Source organism: Bombina bombina, chromosome 2, assembly GCF_027579735.1.
Source record: "Bombina bombina isolate aBomBom1 chromosome 2, aBomBom1.pri, whole genome shotgun sequence".
Taxonomy (NCBI): domain Eukaryota; kingdom Metazoa; phylum Chordata; class Amphibia; order Anura; family Bombinatoridae; genus Bombina; species Bombina bombina.
The window spans coordinates 110738600-110756850 of NC_069500.1; the positions used below are offsets into that span (position 1 = coordinate 110738600).

The window sequence follows — 18251 nt, forward strand, 5'->3', positions numbered from 1 at the left end:
ATAAGGAAATGGGATAGGCGTGCATATACTAGTTTTTTGAGAAGCTTTGAAGCAAGAGGAGGGAAATAGGGCTGTAGTTGGATGGGGAGGTAGGATCAAGGGAAGGTTTTTTGAGGATAGGTGTGACCAGTGCATGTTTCATCGATGAGGGAAATGTACCAGTGCTGAGGGAGAGGTTGAAAATGTGTGTTAGTATAGGGGTATGGGTAGCAGAGAGGGAGGGGAGTAGCTGTGAGGGGATAGGGTCAAGGGCATAGGTAGTGAGGTGAGAGCGCAGTATAAGTGCCGAAACTTCTTCCTCAGTAACAGGGGAGAATGAACTAAGTTTCAGGTTATGAGGGTTGTGGTTGAGTGAGAGTATTTGAGGGGGGGAGAGAATGGAATTAGAGAGAGCTGTTTTCCAGAAGGCTACCTGTAGTAAGTTACAGGGCAGTTGAAGCAGCTGAGTGGAAAAGTCTGTGTATTTTCTCTGAGTTTTGGGAGAGAATGTGTTTCAAATCAAGCTGAAGGAGAGATTAGGTTAATGAAAAAAAAACACATCAACAAAATATTACAGAGATAAGAATGAGACTGAGGTATACCAGGGGTGAAATAAAACCATTAAACAAATAGACAGATAACTGGGCAATAGCTGCTTAAACTAACTTAACATAATGGCAGACATAAAGTTGATAAAATATGCAATGAGCTAGAGGTATGCAAATTATGACTAGCACAGCCTGTAATTAGAGTCATGGTAGTATATACATTTAAAATAAAAACAAAACAAAAGGAATTATCACTAAATATACAAACACATACAATAAAACAACTTGGTAGGTAAAATATAATGAAGCTGTTTTCCAGAAGGCTCATCTGAATACTTACTTTTAAGGACTGCCATTTTATTATAAGGACTGTCCTTATATTATTACTATTATCATTATTATCTTTTCTATCTTGTGTATGTGGAGATAGGGATAAATAGATTTACATTACTTTGGATTCATGCTCAATCCTTCATTACCTGTTTAGGTTTAAATATCATATTATATATAAAAAAACAGTTAACTCATGAGTACTGTTGTGTGTATATATATATATAAATTGACACAGGTTTATGCTACTTTTTATTCTACTTATCTATCTATACAATCAGATTCCTTATTGATTGAATTTTAGATCATCTTATAGACAATTTTACAATCATGTGTTAGTCTTTTATAATACTTGTATAACTTCCTCTGTCTTTTACATTGATATATCTTTGTACATTCTCTCATGTGAACAGTGCGCCTTGACACCAATCTTCTCACACACACACATACATATATATATATATATATATATATATATGTATATGTATGTAGGTGTGTGTGTGTGTAAGTATGTATATATATATATATATATATATATATATATATATATATATATATAATCTCCTATAATATAAAAGGCCAAGTGTGATTGTCCGAAGCTGTCATGCGCAGTAGAGACAGCACGAGGACAAACGCACCTGGCCTTAGAGTCCCTACCTGATCTGCGGTGCGATTTGAAGGGGGCGTGGCCAGGTGCGGTCGCGCACGCGAGATAGAGGGGAGAGAGATAGAGAGGGGGGATAGATAGAAAGAGGGGGAGAGAACAAAAGAGATGGGAAAGAGATTGGGCCCGCTACTGCAAAAAATGGCCCGTGTGAACGGGCTTTAGGACTAGTGTGTGTGTGTGTGTGTGTATATGTATATATATGTGTGTATATATATATATATATATATATATATATATATATATATATATATATATATATATATATATATATATGTGTGTGTGTGTATATATATATATATATATATATATATATATATATATATATTATAGTGTGTGTATATATAGGCTCAAAAGCCTACTACCAATTAAGCATATTAGGTGATGTGCATCTCTGTAATGGTAAGGGGTGTGGTCTAATGACATCAACACCCTATATCAGGTGTGCATAATTATTAGGCAACTTCCTTTCCTTTGGCAAAATGGGTCAAAAGAAGGACTTGACAAGCTCAGAAAAGTCAAAAATAGTGAGATATCTTGCAGAGGGATGCAGCACTCTTAAAATTGCAAAGCTTCTGAAGCGTGATCATCGAACAATAAAGCGTTTCATTCAAAATAGTCAACAGGGTCGCAAGAAGCTTGTGGAAAAACCAAGGCGCAAAATAACTGCCCATGAACTGAGAAAAGTCAAGCGTGCAGCTGCCAAGATGCCACTTGCCACCAGTTTGGCCATATTTCAGAGCTGCAACATCACTGGAGTGCCCAAAAGCACAAGGTGTGCAATACTCAGAGACATGGCCAAGGTAAGAAAGGCTGAAAGACGAAAACCACTGAACAAGACACACAAGCTGAAACGTCAAGACTGGGCCAAGAAATATCTCAAGACTGATTTTTCTAAGGTTTTATGGACTGATGAAATGAGAGTGAGTCTTGATGGGCCAGATGGATGGGCCCGTGGCTGGATTGGTAAAAGGCTGAGAGCTCCAGTCCGACTCGGACGCCAGCAAGGTGGAGGTGGAGTACTGGTTTGGGCTGGTATCATCAAAGATGAGTTTGTGGGGCTTTTTCGGGTTGAGGATGGAGTCAAGCTCAACTCCCAGTCCTACTGCCAGTTTCTGGAAGACACCATCTTCAAGCAGTGGTACAGGAAGAAGTCTGCATCCTTCAAGAAAAACATGATTTTCATGCAGGACAATGCTCCATCACACGCGTCCAAGTACTCCACAGCGTGGCTGGCAAGAAAGGGTATAAAAGAAGAAAATCTAATGACATGGCCTCCTTGTTCACCTGATCTGAACCCCATTGAGAACCTGTGGTCCATCATCAAATGTGAGATTTACAAGGAGGGAAAACAGTACACCTCTCTGAACAGTGTCTGGGAGGCTGTGGTTGCTGCTGCACGCAATGTTGATGGTGAACAGATCAAAACACTGACAGAATCCATGGATGGCAGGCTTTTGAGTGTCCTTGCAAAGAAAGGTGGCTATATTGGTCACTGATTTGTTTTTGTTTTGTTTTTGAATGTCAGAAATGTATATTTGTGAATGTTGAGATGTTATATTGGTTTCACTGGTAAAAATAAATAATTGAAATGGGTATATATTTGTTTTTTGTTAAGTTGCCTAATAATTATGCACAGTAATAGTCACCTGCACACACAGATATCCCCCTAAAATAGCTATAACTAAAAACAAACTAAAAACTACTTCCAAAACTATTCAGCTTTGATATTAATGAGTTTTTTGGGTTCATTGAGAACATGGTTGTTGTTCAATAATAAAATTAATCCTCAAAAATACAACTTGCCTAATAATTCTGCACTCCATGTGTGTGTATATATATATATATATATATACATACACACACACACATTATATATATATACACACTTGACATACAGGACATACTATACAGGACATACTTGAAAACGAGAGAAATCTCAATGTATCCTTCCTGGTAAAATATTTTATAAATAACATTTTATAAATATATTATATTTGTATGTATATATGTGTGTGTTTGGTATTTTTTGTATGTATTTCAACTATATGGGTACTGACCCATCCATATGACCTATTAAATTCATTGGTGCTTTTTTTTTTTACTACTTGTTACTAATAGAGATGATTCACTTACATACATGCCATGGGTTGGTGAGATGATGACAGAAGCACAAAGATTTTAAACAAGGCAGTGTTCCTAGAGCCCTGCAAAACTACTGAAGCCATGCTATGTAGCCAGATTATTTCCAACTGTATATTTTGTATGTGTATTTTTGACTTGTAATTTTTGTATAAAGGTTTTTTAATAAGCAGGACAATTTCGTATCTTTCTAATTTCATTTTATATTATCATGTTAAGAAGTCTTTTTTTAAACTAGTTCAAATCAAAGTGACATTGAGAAGAAAAAGCAAGTTATCAGTTTTTTCTGACCACATTCAGTTCCCAACTTTTCAAATGGAGAGGCTTAAATCAAACCTGAATGTGTGAAGTGCTTTTAATGTATAAAGAGTACCAGTATTCTGGCAGTATGTAAGAGGAAGCATTACTTTTTGTTTGTGTTGTGTGTGGGGGAAGAGCAGACAAGTTTTTACCTGTCTGATTAACTTTTTTAACCCTCCCATTTTAGTATTGGATAATTTTGCAAGAAGGCTTACTTATTGGAAAGTAATTTGCTACTAGATGGGTTGGGAATGTGGCCTTTCTGATATATTATTCCAGTGAATTTAAAGATCTTATGAATAGAAATATTAAAATTCCCCTTAAAGGGACACTGAACCCAAATTTTTTCTTTTGTGATTCAGATAGATCATGAAATTTTAAGCAACTTTCTAATTTACTCCTATTATCAAATTTTCTTTATTCTCTTAGTATCTTTATTTGAAATGCAAGAATGTAAGTTTAGATGCCGGCCCATTTTTGGTGAACAACCTGGGTTGTCGGTGATTGGTGGATGAATCCATCCACCAATAAGAAAGTGCTGTCCACAGTTCTAAACGTAGAAAAAAAGCTTAGATGCCTTCTTTTTCAAATAAAGATAGGAAGAGAACGAAGAAAAATTTATAATAGGAGTAAATTAGAAAGTTGCTTAAAATTGCATGCTCTGTCTAAATCATGAAAGAAAAAAATTGGGTTCAGTGTCCCTTTAAGTGGGAGATGAGATTCAATTTAGAAAAAGCTATGCATTTTGTCAGCAAAAACAAACATGCAACTTATTCTCTTAACCAGGATGAGTTAGAGATATAATTAGATGAGGTGGATTTATGAGTTATTGTAGATGAGGCATGGCACTAAGATGCAATGTCAGTCAGCAGTTGTAAAGCCCAGTGAGGTACTGTCATGTGATAAAAGTATAATTTTACCTTTTAATAAATCAATGGGAAGAATGGGCACCAGTTTTTAAGAAGTACATTTTAGAACTGAAAAGGAGGGTGACACAATTGATGAGGGGAATTGGAAGAGTAGCATTATGAAGGAAGCCTGGAAAGGTTGCAATTATTTACATTGGAAAATAGGGGGTTCTGAGGGGGGTATGATTACATTATACACATTTATACAGGGCCCATATAAGCAATCATCATCAACTGTCCTGTTTATCAGTAGTCTTGCACAAAGGACAAGAGGTTATTCATTGATACTTGCAGCAGTAGGGGTTCTTTAAAGAATAATATGAAATTCTTCTCCTAATAAGGTTGTTTTATATAATAATTCACTAGAGGTTTTCTTTTTTAAAGATGTTTTTTCTTTGCAAAGCCGCATAAACCTGGTGTTATAGTTTAAAGGTGGGTTAACCCTTTCTATCACCAGTTTGTGATGTAGAGGGTTAACCAACCCTTTCAAACTTTTATTGCAAAGTTTCACATACTGAACTATTTCTGCTGCCTGAAACGCTGGGGCTCCAAAGCTACCTTCGCAACTTGATAAATGGAGCCCAATCTGTTTTTATTTCAAAAGTTAATTAAATTCATAATTCTAAGTCACTGGTTTTCAAACCTGTTCTCAGGCCTCCCTAACAGGCCTGATTTTGAAGAAATCTGAACTAGATCACAGGTGAAATAATCAGCTAATTAGTAAACATTGTTATTTTACCTGCTCCCACCCACGGTAATCCTGAAAATCTGCCCTGTTAGAGAGGCCTGAGGACAGGTTTGAAAACCAGTGTTCTAGATGATTCCTAGTAGGGAAGTGGTGCCCCCTTAAGTATGGATGGGGAATAATGACAACAAGGAAATCTTGCAAGGCTGCCAACTAATGCACCAGAAGCATGGTTATTCATACCCTGGTCCGTCTTATAAAATAGATATTCCTTGGTGGATCATACAATTTTATCTCTAATTGTTTTGCTCCTACAAGTGTTCAGTACGTTTAGAACACTGTTTTTCAAACCTGTCCTCAGACCTCCCTAACAGGACAGATGTTCAGGATTATCTTGGGCGAGAGCAGGAAAAATAACAATGTTTAATAATCAGCTGATTATTTCACCTGTGTTCTAGTTCGGATATCCTCAAAATGTGGCCTGTTATGGAGACCTGAGGACAGGTTTGAAAACCAGTGGTGCAGAGGGAAAAACAGACTTGATTCTTCTGGTTCCTACCTTGACAAATAGAACTTGCTTCTAATTTTTCTGTGGGACAGAATAATTGGGTTCCTCATCAGATTCCCACTCTTCTGTTGTAGGGTTGATTCTGTTACACAGAGCCAAAAGCACTTGCACTCTTTGCTTGGTGGCCATACAACTGTAACAGCTTAAGCATATTACAAGGCTTGGATCATTGTTACAAATTTGGTTTTTAGCCGAATACACAGGTAAGAAGTTTAGGCCCATGCACCAGTATTCAAGCTCAAAGAGCTTGCAGTGGTGTGTTTTGTGCATGTGAAAATCTCTCGAGATCTCTCTCTCTCCATATGACTTTTTTTAAGCTAGTCATTCTGAAGTAATCAATGACTCCAGACTAGTCATCAGAAGGCATCCTGAAGTATGCCCACAGGCCGAAATATTTAAATGGGATGACTCTATAGAGTCATTCACTGGCTGTTCATGCTTGTGAAGTAATTAGTAAGGTAATCTACTTGTTCATGCTTGTGAAGTAATTGGTAACGTAATCTACTAACCATTCTGAAGTCATCACCCAGTTTTTGTTGGCTTCGCTCATGCCTTTACAAGCCTGATGATGTGCAAATGACTTTTTAAAGGGACACTGAACCCAAATTTTTTTTATTTCGTGATTCAGATAGAGCATGCAATTTTAAGCAACTTTCTAATGTACTCCTAATATCAATTTTTCTCCGTTATCTTGCTATCTTTATTGGAAAAAGGCATCTAAGCTTTTTTGGTTCAGCCCTCTGGACAGCACTTTTTGGTGGATGAATTTATCCACCAATCAGCAAGAACAACCCAGGTTGTTGACCAAAAATGGGCCGGCATCTAAACTTACATTCTTGCATTTCAAATAAAGATACCAAGAGAATGAAGAAAATTTGATAATAAGAGTAAATTAGAAAGCTGCTTAAAATTGCATGATCTGTCTGAATCACAAAAGAAAACATTTGGGTTCAGTGTCCCTTTTAAGTAGTTTGCTGATCATTAAATGACTCCAGGATGGTCTCGAAAGTAATCCTGTGTGTCTTGGAAATCTGGTTTGATCGTTTCCATTAGGATCAGGCATCAGAAGTTTCCTTTCATTTTTGCCCGAGGTGGTTTCTACTTAGGAAATCGTGTAGCCTGACTTATTCTGGTGCTAGAAATCTTACAACATATGTATTTATTTATTTTTTTACCATTTGGATCTGCTCTGAAGATGATGATGGCTTGTAGGAAACATGATTCCTTTTATTGTCCATGCTTATTTCACTTAATGGGACATAAAACCCAATATTTTTCTTTCATGTTTCAAAAAGGGCATATAATTTTAGCAAGTTTTCAATTTACTTCTATTAGCTAATTTGCTTTGTTTTCATGGTATCCTTTGTTAAAAAGCATACCTAGGTAGGCTCAGAAGCTGGGAGCTAACTGCTTATTGGTGGCTTTACATATATTCCGGTTGTCATTGGTTTACTGATGTTTTCAGCAAGCTCTCAGTAGTGCATTGCTGCTCCTTCAACAAAGGATAGAGTGAAACAAAGTCAATAATAAAAGTAGATTGGAAAGTTGAAAGAAAATATGTGGTATCATGTCTAAAGGACCATTAAATGCAGTAGAATTGCATAATTAGCACATGCATAATAAAAAGACAATGGGATAGCACATAGACTGAATTTCAAATGAGTAGCAGATTTTCCATTTTCCTTCCCCCTGCATCATGTGACAGCAATCAGCCAATTACAAAATGCACAAATGTATATATGAATTCTTGCACATGCTCAGTAGGAGTTGGTGTCTCAGTGCATATAAAAAGATTGTGCACATTTTGATAATGGAAGTGAAAAATGTATTTATTTTTTAAATTATGGGTTCAAGATGAAGCATGAAAGTTTAATTTTCACTTGAGTCTTTTTTTTTCTTTTTTAAATGGTTGCAGCTGCATGGGTCTGTGGTTTTGATGCCTTAGAGGAATAGTTATGCATAGTAGTCACATGGTCTTCCCTGCAGGTTTATACTATGGATCTACCAGCTGTGTTTATATTTACTTAAACCGCATTTGGTAGAAAGGTCAGATTGTGCTTCATGAGACCTAGGGAGAGATTTTATACCCACCCATGTCTTGATATGATAAAAGGGACATGAAAGTCAAAAGTTAACATTTATGATTGACAGAGCATGCAATTTTACCCTTCTAATTTATTTTGTCCTCTTGATATCCAACTGTGTTGCAGCAATACTTTGTAACATTGTTGTAAATACTGATGCCCTGTAGTGCTATATCGTGCTCAGGACACATGCATGCTCCTGAGCCTATCTAACTATGCTCTTCAATAAAGGATATCAACATAATAGTTAATTTAATTTTGACTTTCTGTACACATTAAGCTTTCTTATGGACCCATCAGTTATGATACAGCTCTTTGAGATTGTGATAGAAACCCAGATTGATCCTTATTACTAATTCTTATAAAGACCTTCACTTGCTGTCAGAAATGTTTAATTTGTGCATGTGATTGATTACTGCATGAACTGACTGAATAGGAGGGGGGTATATGAAGGGGTGTGGAATAGACCCCCTCAGACATCCAGAGCTCTTTTTAACTATATCTACTTTAGAGAACTGATGTTTTTTTGTATTTTTGTTTGTTTTTTGCTTGTTTTTGTTTTTATTAAATGTATACTCTTAGGCACTTAGTGCAAGTAAAAGTTACCAATTTATCATGGACAGTGCATAACTGTTGATTTGGTACATAGATATTATGTACACTCACCAGCCACTTTATTAGTTACGCCTTGCTAGTACTGGGTTGGACCCCTTTTGCCTTCAGAACTGCCTTAATTCTTCATGGCTTAGATTCAACAAGATGTTGGAAACATTCCTCAGAAATTTTGGTCCATAGTGACATGATAGCATCACGCAGTTGGTGCAGATTTGTTGGCTGCACATCCACGATGTGAATCTCGCGTTCCACCACATCCCAAAGGGGCTCTATTGGATTGAGATCTGGTGACTGTGAAGGCCATTGGAGAGAAGTGAACTCATTGTTCAAAAAACCAGTTTGAGATGATTTGAGCTTTGTGACATGGTTCATTATCGTGCTGTAAGTAGCAATCAGAAGATGGGTACACTGTAGTCATAAAGGGATAGACATGGTCAGCAACAATATTCAGGTAGGCCGTGGCTGAAATCGAGACTCATCAGACCAGGCAACGTTTTTCCAATCTTCTATTGTCCATGTTTGGTGAGCCTGTGTGAATTGTAGCCTCAGTTTCCTATTCTTAGCTGACAGGAGTGGCACCTGGTGTGGTCTTCTGCTGCTCTAGCCTATTTGCTTCAAGGTTTGCCATGTTGTGCATTCATAGATGGTATTCTGCATACCTTGGTTGTTACGAGTGGTTATTTGAGTTACTGTTGCCTTTCTATCACCTCAAACCAGTCTGCCCATTCTCCTCTGACATCAACAAGGTATTGTCCACACAACTGCCGCTCACTGGATATTTCTCTTTTTCAGACCATTCTCTATAAACCCTAGAGATGGTTGTGCGTGAAAATCCCAATAGATCAGCAGTTTTTGAAATTCTCAGACCAGCCTGTCTGGCACCAACAACCATGCCACATTCAAAGTCACTTAAATCCCCTTTCTTCCCCATTTTAATGCTCGGTTTGAACTTCAACAAGTCGTCTTCACCACGTCTAAATGCATTGAGTTGCTGCCATGTGATTGGCTGATTAGCAATTTGTGTTACCAAGCAATTGAACAGGTGTACCTAAAAAAAGTGGCCGGTGAGTGTATGTATATAGTTATCTACATACCAGTCAGCAGCCCACTGTGCTTCAGAATAGAAACTAAAAGTAAAAAGTTCTGATCATTACTTTTTTTTTTTTTTTTAAACAGAGACAAAAATGTAAAATCAGATTTTTTTTTATTTTTTTTACCCTAATTGACTGCTGTTATATTAGAATGGTATGTTGGGCATACCACATAATTATACAGGAATATGCCCCTTTTTCAGTTTTGTATTTAACCCCTTTGAATCAAATGGACTTACCTACTTTGACAGTAATGTATTGACATAGTCGACCTCTAAGGGCTCTTCAAATAGTTACAGATATTAAATCACAAATACAGAGCAGCTGACAACAACTTCCAAGTGTAACAAATGGCTGATTCTCTTATATTTTATTAGTAAAATATATACACAAATAAAACCATATCATAACATAAAAATAGAAGGAACACAAATCCTTCCCTAAAAAATGATAAAATGATATATGTATATATAAAAAAAACATTAAAAATCACACCAAACCACCCATGTATAAAACACCTCACGTCAAACAAAATTATCAAAACACCACTCCCCCCAAAAATGAATATAAAAATGTATTATTTTTATTTTATTTTCATATTTCCTAAGCATCAATACTACCATAACATTTACTATCTTCTAAAAAAATAAATAGATACAATTTACCACGGATTATGTGCGTGCTCTACCTTACACTAAATTGTTCCTTCTTAAAAATCAAAATGTTGCTCACATCTCACAACACTTCCTTTTTTTTTTTTTAATCAAGAATTGTTATTTAAACCTCATAGGAATTAACATCATCTTCTAATCATACTCTATCTTATCTCTTCCTTTTTCACAATCTTTTCCTGATGATGATATTCCATACATGTACCATATTGCTCATTAGCATAATTACATTTACATATATTCTATAAATTCTTACATAGGATTAATTCCAGTGTCTTGTCCTTTTTTCCCTTTTCCCCTTCTCTGAACCAGCAGCCTAACTATTAATTCATGATTAATTACATGGTTGGTTACATTCAATTGGAGGCATCTCACCAATAAAAAAAAAAAGAATAATACAAATTCCCCCGTCCCTTTGGTCCTTTAGCCTCAAACTCTTACTCAAGACTCACAGCACTTCCTTAACACAACAAGCAATCAATCACATCAAATTAGCTTTCAAATTATTCACTCCAGAACCACACAAACCATACATCATCGTCTGAAATTGCACCCCAGTTAACCCTTTATTAAAAGCATCCAAACTTCTCCACTCATCTCTTGCAAACAAACAATTCCAAAACAAATTAATCACAATCTCAACATTGCCACACCCATCTCTAGGACACCTCTCTGACCTCACCAAATCACATAATCTCTGAAACTCACACACTGGCAAACACCGATGCACACTCATCCATGCAATATATTTCAGTCGATTCACCACCCTTTTATCATTAACATTCCTCCATACCTACAGGCTCCACATACCCCATATCTTCTAAGAACTTCACAACTTTCTTATCGCACCACAGCTCTTTGTTAATACTCATCAAACCATACTTCTTAATTCACATTTCCATTTTAAAATTGAAAAAACTCATAGGATTCCTATTATCCACTTCTTAAAAAAATATACCTTCTCAATACATGTCCACCATGTCAAAGGGGAATGTAATGCTTTGTATCTCTCTCATAGCTAGGGTTGGCACCTTTTTTGGAAAGAATACTGGGGAGCTTACTAGCATAAATTTGCATAAATCAGGAAATAAAGGACTGGTTTTGAATGATTATTGGTTTATAATTAGATTCTACTTAGAAGACGTTTGATCATGATTGTTTATTTCTATATTTAATCATTCTTTTCAAATTTCATCTGAACCTTACAATTACTTTGAATGTCGGTAAATATGGTAACCAATGTATTTAAAGATTTTATTTATTTGGAGCATATTAAAATAAATATAGAACTGATAGTTTAATGCATCGCTTCACTTCTAATCTACTTATAAAAATACAATGTTTTCTGCATTTTCCTTTTTTGTTTTTTAAATTTAAATCATACCTATTTTCTTTCATGTAATTGGCAAGAGTCCATGAGCTAGTGACGTATGAGATATACAATCCTACCAGGAGGGGCAAAGTTTCCCAAACCTCAAAATGCCTATAAATACACTCCTCGCCACACCCACAATTCCGTTTTACAAACTTTGCCTCCTATGGAGGTAGTGAAATAAGTTTGTGCTAAGATTTCTACGTTGATATGCGCATCTCAGCATTTTTCTTTTGTAAGGTGTACCAAGTCAACGGATCATCCATTACTTGTGGGATATTCTCATTCCCAACAGGAAGTTGCAAGAGGACACCCACAGCAGAGCTGTTATATAGCTCCTCCCCTAACTGCCATATCCAGTCATTCTCTTGCAACTCTCAACACGCATGGAGGTAGTAAGAGAGAGTGGTAAAAAATAGTTGGTTTATTTTCTTCAATCAAGAGTTTGTTATTTTAAATGGTACCGGAGTTGTTCTATTTTATCTCAGGCAGAAATAGAAGAAGAATCTGCCTGAGTTTTCTATGATCTTAGCAGATTGTAACTAAGATTCATGGCTGTTCTCACATATGTCTGAGGAGTGAGGTAACTTCAGCGGGAGAATGGTGTGCAGTTTATTCTGCTAATGAGGTATGTGCAGTTATAATTTTTTCTAGGATTGGAAATGCTATAAAATGCTGCTGTTACTGAATTAATGTAAGTTAAGCCTGAATACAGTGATTTAATAACGACTGGTATCATGCTTACTCTCAGGGGTATTACCCTTATATAAATACAATATAAAACGTTTGCTGGCATGTTTAATCGTTTTTTTTTTTGGTTTTTTTTTTTTTTTTAAATATATTTTTATTGAGGATTAGAATATACATACAGACATTCCACTATAACAAATCAAACAGTATAAAATTTACATATATTATTTTCCCTAGCATAGATTATACATTATGCAAGGAGGCACAAATATGTGGACAGGAGAAAATATAATTAGTACCACATTGTTACCAGCTATCTAAGCGACCACAACTTGATATAACCAGCAGAAATAGAAGAATATTATCTAGTGGTAATCCTCGATTTTTTGCCTCCTAACCAAAAATAGGGTCTCTATTGGACCATTAACACATCAATTATAGCAAATTTAAGGAGGTTTACAAGAATATAAGGTCCCCTATGGACCTTTTGGGTGCTATTGAAACTAATAAAACATGACTATATCAAATAGAACTTGTAGAATATTTATAATCATGCCTCATGAAGGGTAGGGGGGGTTATAACGGCAACTGCTATGTATAATACGATTTAACCAAAGTTTAGGGAGTTTCGTGTGGGGTCTGTGCTCCCATGCCTAATCATTAAGCTATATAATGGGGGAGCGGAGTTTGTCATGATATAAAGGGCTCATGCCATATGTACTCTCTAACATCTTCAAAAGGGGGTATATCATATTCTCTATAAAGATATGCAGAGGCTTAACTTCCTTGCCCATACAGGACCCATCAAAGAGTCAATACAATTGCAGGGAGTTTGGTTTATCACTGCTACTGTGTTCTATATTATATCAGCTAAAATTTCAGGAGGTAGGCTAGATTCAAAACCTATATACAGCATGTTGAACAGTCAGGGAGGTCTCACAGGTTCAGAAATACCCATACAAATATGTTTATGTACCTTATACAGCTATAAACCGTTCATTCACATAATATCTGCAAAATAAGACATACAAATATCTCTACAGAGGATGCATACATTACATGGATAACCCTGTATCTTGTGGTATCTTGCAGTGAAGAATATCAGCTATTGCTTAATCTGTCTTACCAGGGTCTCATATGACCGAAGAGTTCTCTAGGAGTTCAGCATAAGCTTTTTCATACTGCCACTTAATGCTGCGCTAGAAATATAAACAAAGAAGCAAAAACCCCATTTCCCTAGTGAATGTAGAATTATGGTTATACTCCCCTCTAGTGGACATGTCCGGTAAAGGCATATAGATCAAACAGTAAAAATTGAAAATAATCAGCCTGCGCCGGAGTGTAAATAAGAAGCCAACCACAAGTAGGGATGGGCGAATGTGTAAATTTTCGAATTTCGAATGTAGAACGAATGTTATTACCGAAATTCGAATTCTAAATCCGAATGTCGATAAGAACGAATATTCTTAAAAATTCGAAAATCGAATGTTATTTACAGTTTTCGAATGTCACTTTCGAATTCGAATGTTTATAATTATATCGAATGTCCACATTCGAAATTTCGAATTTAACATTCTATTTAACAAATACTATTCAGAAGTTCAATAGTTCATGTGGTAGGGTGGGAATTTAGTAAATTGATACATAATAGATACAAATATTTCATTTCAAATGTTTCCATATAGAATATTGCATAATTCAAATATTACATTTAAAGAAAGCATTACAAATACTATTACAAACCTAAATTCAAATTTTTCGAATTCAAATATAAATTCAAATTTTTCGAATTCGAATATTGCATAATTCGAATATTACATTTAAAGAAAAACCATTAGAAATACTATTACAATCTAAATTCGAATTTTTTTAATTCGAATTTTGCATAATTCGAATATTACATTTAAAGAAAAAGCATTAGAAATACTATTACAATCTAAATTCGAATTTTTCGAATTCAAATATTTTCGAATGTAATCGTAAAATTCGAAACTGAACATTCGAAAATCGAATGTTAGAATGTTATGTAAACATTCGAAATTCGATTCAAACTAATGTGTTAAAATTCGTGCCGTTTTTCGAATGTTGCGAAACATTCGCCCATCCCTAACCACAAGCATGGGGAATAAAAATAGAAAGTAATATATATGGGTGGCTAATTGCTGCATACCTAATTTACCCCAGTATAGCTAATATCTATTTATAACATATAAAGATAAGCCCTGACAACAGTGCCCTGCTATTAAAACTAACACATGAAAGAAATGGAGAACGATACATCAAACTGCGCATAATAGAACATTGGCACTTATCATTTTGCTGATATATCTAGAGGTAACTATACCTTAACACTAGACTAGGCTGTCACCTGGCATAGAAAACTAAACTAATGTAATAGGCATTATATCTTTTGGGTAAATAGGTGACAGATTATTGATCCGGATGGAAAACATGGGCATTGACCTGGATATAAGTTACGGCTGAGGTACATAGATAGATATAAACAAAAAGAAACAGCATTAACAGCACATTAGTTAGAAACATTGATTAAACTTAACATACAGTTTGTCTGCAACTAGCATACATCTATAGAATAGGTGAGAAGGTAAGGCTAACGACTATCCAACCCCCTTCTTGAGGGCAATGCATTTTCTGGAAGATACGTTGCAACTGCCAGATTTCAAAAGCATCATCTCACACATAGCGCAGGACATATAAAGTACGTGATCACAATATACTCCACAAACAAAATAGCGCTGTAGGGCTGACTCTCTGCTGAGTTTCTCAAAATGAGCCGCACTCTGATATAGTGTATCTGGAAAAGTACAAAGAAGACTCAGGCCACTTGTATACAATTTAGACTCCTGCGGTGTAGTGTTAACTGCGTCTTGGTGGCTAAGGAAATGTGTGGCTCCTAGGCATATAACCCTCTCTGTATAGTCCTCTGACTCACCATCCAAATATAACTGATCATGTTCCCGAGGATCGGCCGCCTCCTTTGGGCCCAAGACAGCAGTATAGCCAGACAAGGACGTCTCTTCAGCAACTTCTCTCCTTAGAGCCGTAGATAAATAGCTGAAACTCAGCAGCTGTTCCCGAGTAGCTCTCTCCCCACACACTTCTGTACTTACTATGCGCAGGTTCATTTGCCGAGAGTCAGTGGGCCACGAGGTCTTTCGCCTCCTCCTATCACTGGACCCTGTTGTCGCTGCTCCAGTCACACAGTCCTTAGGCAGACTATCAGTCCATATAGTACCCGAGAGTATGGGTCTAAACGAAATATCCAGCTGGTCATAAAATTTGCGCTCAAAGTCATCCATGTTCGTTAGTTGCACGAGTGGAAATAAATCAATACCGTTATGTAACAGTAAAAAATGAGCACCACACGATGGTATCTGCGTACCTTGTAACCCAGTTTCCTGGGGGGGTGTAAGCGGCAGCCTTCGCCACACAAGTCTCTATCCACAAAGCATGAATGGCCTAGCGATCAGTATGCATGAATGGCGCACTTGGAAAACATAGGTCAGGGCGTCAATCTTCTGCCTCTGTTAAGTTAATCAAACACATGAGTAGTTGCAGGGACCCAATAATGAAAAGATAGTAGTTGAAATCTCTTAACTTTATAGTTAAATAGGGTCCAAATAAGAAACCTTAGACAGGAGCTTCATGCAGACACGTCTGGCTGCTCCAAGCATAGGCTCCGCCCCCCCGTTTAGTCGTTTTTATGTGTGTGTCTGGTGATAAAGATTATTGGGGCCTAATTTTTTCCACATGGCTGGCTTTATTTTTGCCTAGTAACAGTTTCCTGAGGCTTTCCACTGTTGTAGTATGAATGGGAGGGGCCTATTTTAGCGCTTTTTTGCGCAGTTAAAATTACAGACTGAGACATCCAGTTTTCCTCAGAAGTCCCCTGAATGCTGCAGGACATCTCAAAAGGGCCTAAAGTCGTTTATTGGGGAAGGTAGGAGTTGATTGTGACTGTTTAAAAACGTCTGTCGTTTTTTTGATCCGTTTTTTGAACTAAGGGGTTAATCATCCATTTGCAAGTGGGTGCAATGCTCTGTTAGCCTATTATACACACTGTAAAAATTTCATTTGTGTAACTCCCTTTTTTCACTGTTTTTCAAATTCTGACAAGATTTGTTTCTCTTAAAGGCACAGTACTGTTTTTTATATTTGCTTGTTAACTTGATTTAAAGTGTTTTCCAAGCTTGCTAGTCTCATTGCTAGTCTGTACAAACATGTCTGACATAGAGGAAACTCCTTGTTCATTATGTTTAAAAGCCATGGTGGAACCCCCTCTTAGAATGTGTACCAAATGTACTGATTTCACTTTAAGCAATAAAGATCATATTCTGTCTTTAAAAAATTTATCACCAGAGGATTCTGACGAGGGGGAAGTTATGCCGACTAACTCTCCCCATGTGTTAGATCCTTTGACTCCCGCTCAAGGGACTCACGCTCAAATGGCGCCAAGTACATCTAGGGCGCCCATAGCGATTACTTTACAAGACATGGCGGCAGTCATGGATAATACACTGTCAGCGGTATTAGCCAGACTACCTGAATTTAGAGGTAAGCGAGATAGCTCTGGGGCTAGACAAAATACAGAGCATACTGACGCTTTAAGAACCATGTCTAATACTGCCTCACAATATGCAGAAGCTGAGGAAGGAGAGCTTCAGTCTGTGGGCGATATTTCTGACTCAGGAAAGATACCTGATTCTGATATTTCTACATTTAAATTTAAGCTTGAACACCTCCGCATATTGCTCAGGGAGGTTTTAGCTGCTCTGAATGACTGTGACACAATTGCAGTGCCAGAAAAATTGTGTAGACTGGATAAATACTATGCAGTGCCGGTGTGTACTGATGTTTTTCCAATACCTAAAAGGTTTACAGAAATTATTACTAAGGAATGGGATAGGCCAGGTGTGCCATTCTCTCCACCTCCTATTTTTAGAAAAATGTTTCCTATAGACGCCACCACACGGGACTTATGGCAGACAGTCCCTAAGGTGGAGGGAGCAGTTTCTACTCTTGCAAAGCGTACTACTATCCCTGTCGAGGACAGTTGTGCTTTTTCTGATCCAATGGATAAAAAATTAGAAGGTTACCTTAAGAAAATGTTTATTCAACAAGGTTTTATCCTACAGCCCTTTGCATGCATTGCTCCTGTCACTGCTGCTGCGGCGTTCTGGTTTGAGTCTCTGGAAGAGGCTTTACAGGTAGCGACTCCATTGGATGACATACTTGGCAAACTTAGAGCACTTAAGCTAGCCAATTCTTTTGTTTCTGATGCCATTGTTCATTTGACTAAACTAACGGCTAAGAATTCTGATTTTGCTATACAGGGGCGTAGGGCGCTGTGGTTTAAATCATGGTCAGCTGACGTGACTTCAAAATCTAAGCTGCTTAACATTCCCTTCAAGGGGCAGACCCTATTTGGGCCTGGTTTGAAGGAGATTATTGCTGATATCACTGGAGGAAAAGTTCATGCCCTTCCTCAGGACAGGTCCAAATCAAGGGCCAAACAGTCTAATTTTCGTACCTTTCGAAACTTCAAGGCAAATACAGCATCAACTTCCTCTAATGCAAAACAAG

The 18251-nt window shown here is 36.9% G+C and overlaps 1 protein-coding gene across 1 annotated transcript in view; it reads left to right on the forward strand.

Moving 5' to 3' along the window:
- The window catches only part of EGFLAM (EGF like, fibronectin type III and laminin G domains), a 280687-nt gene that overhangs the window by 110592 nt on the left and 151844 nt on the right, over positions 1-18251 (forward strand). The gene's annotated exons all lie outside the window — the stretch shown is intronic.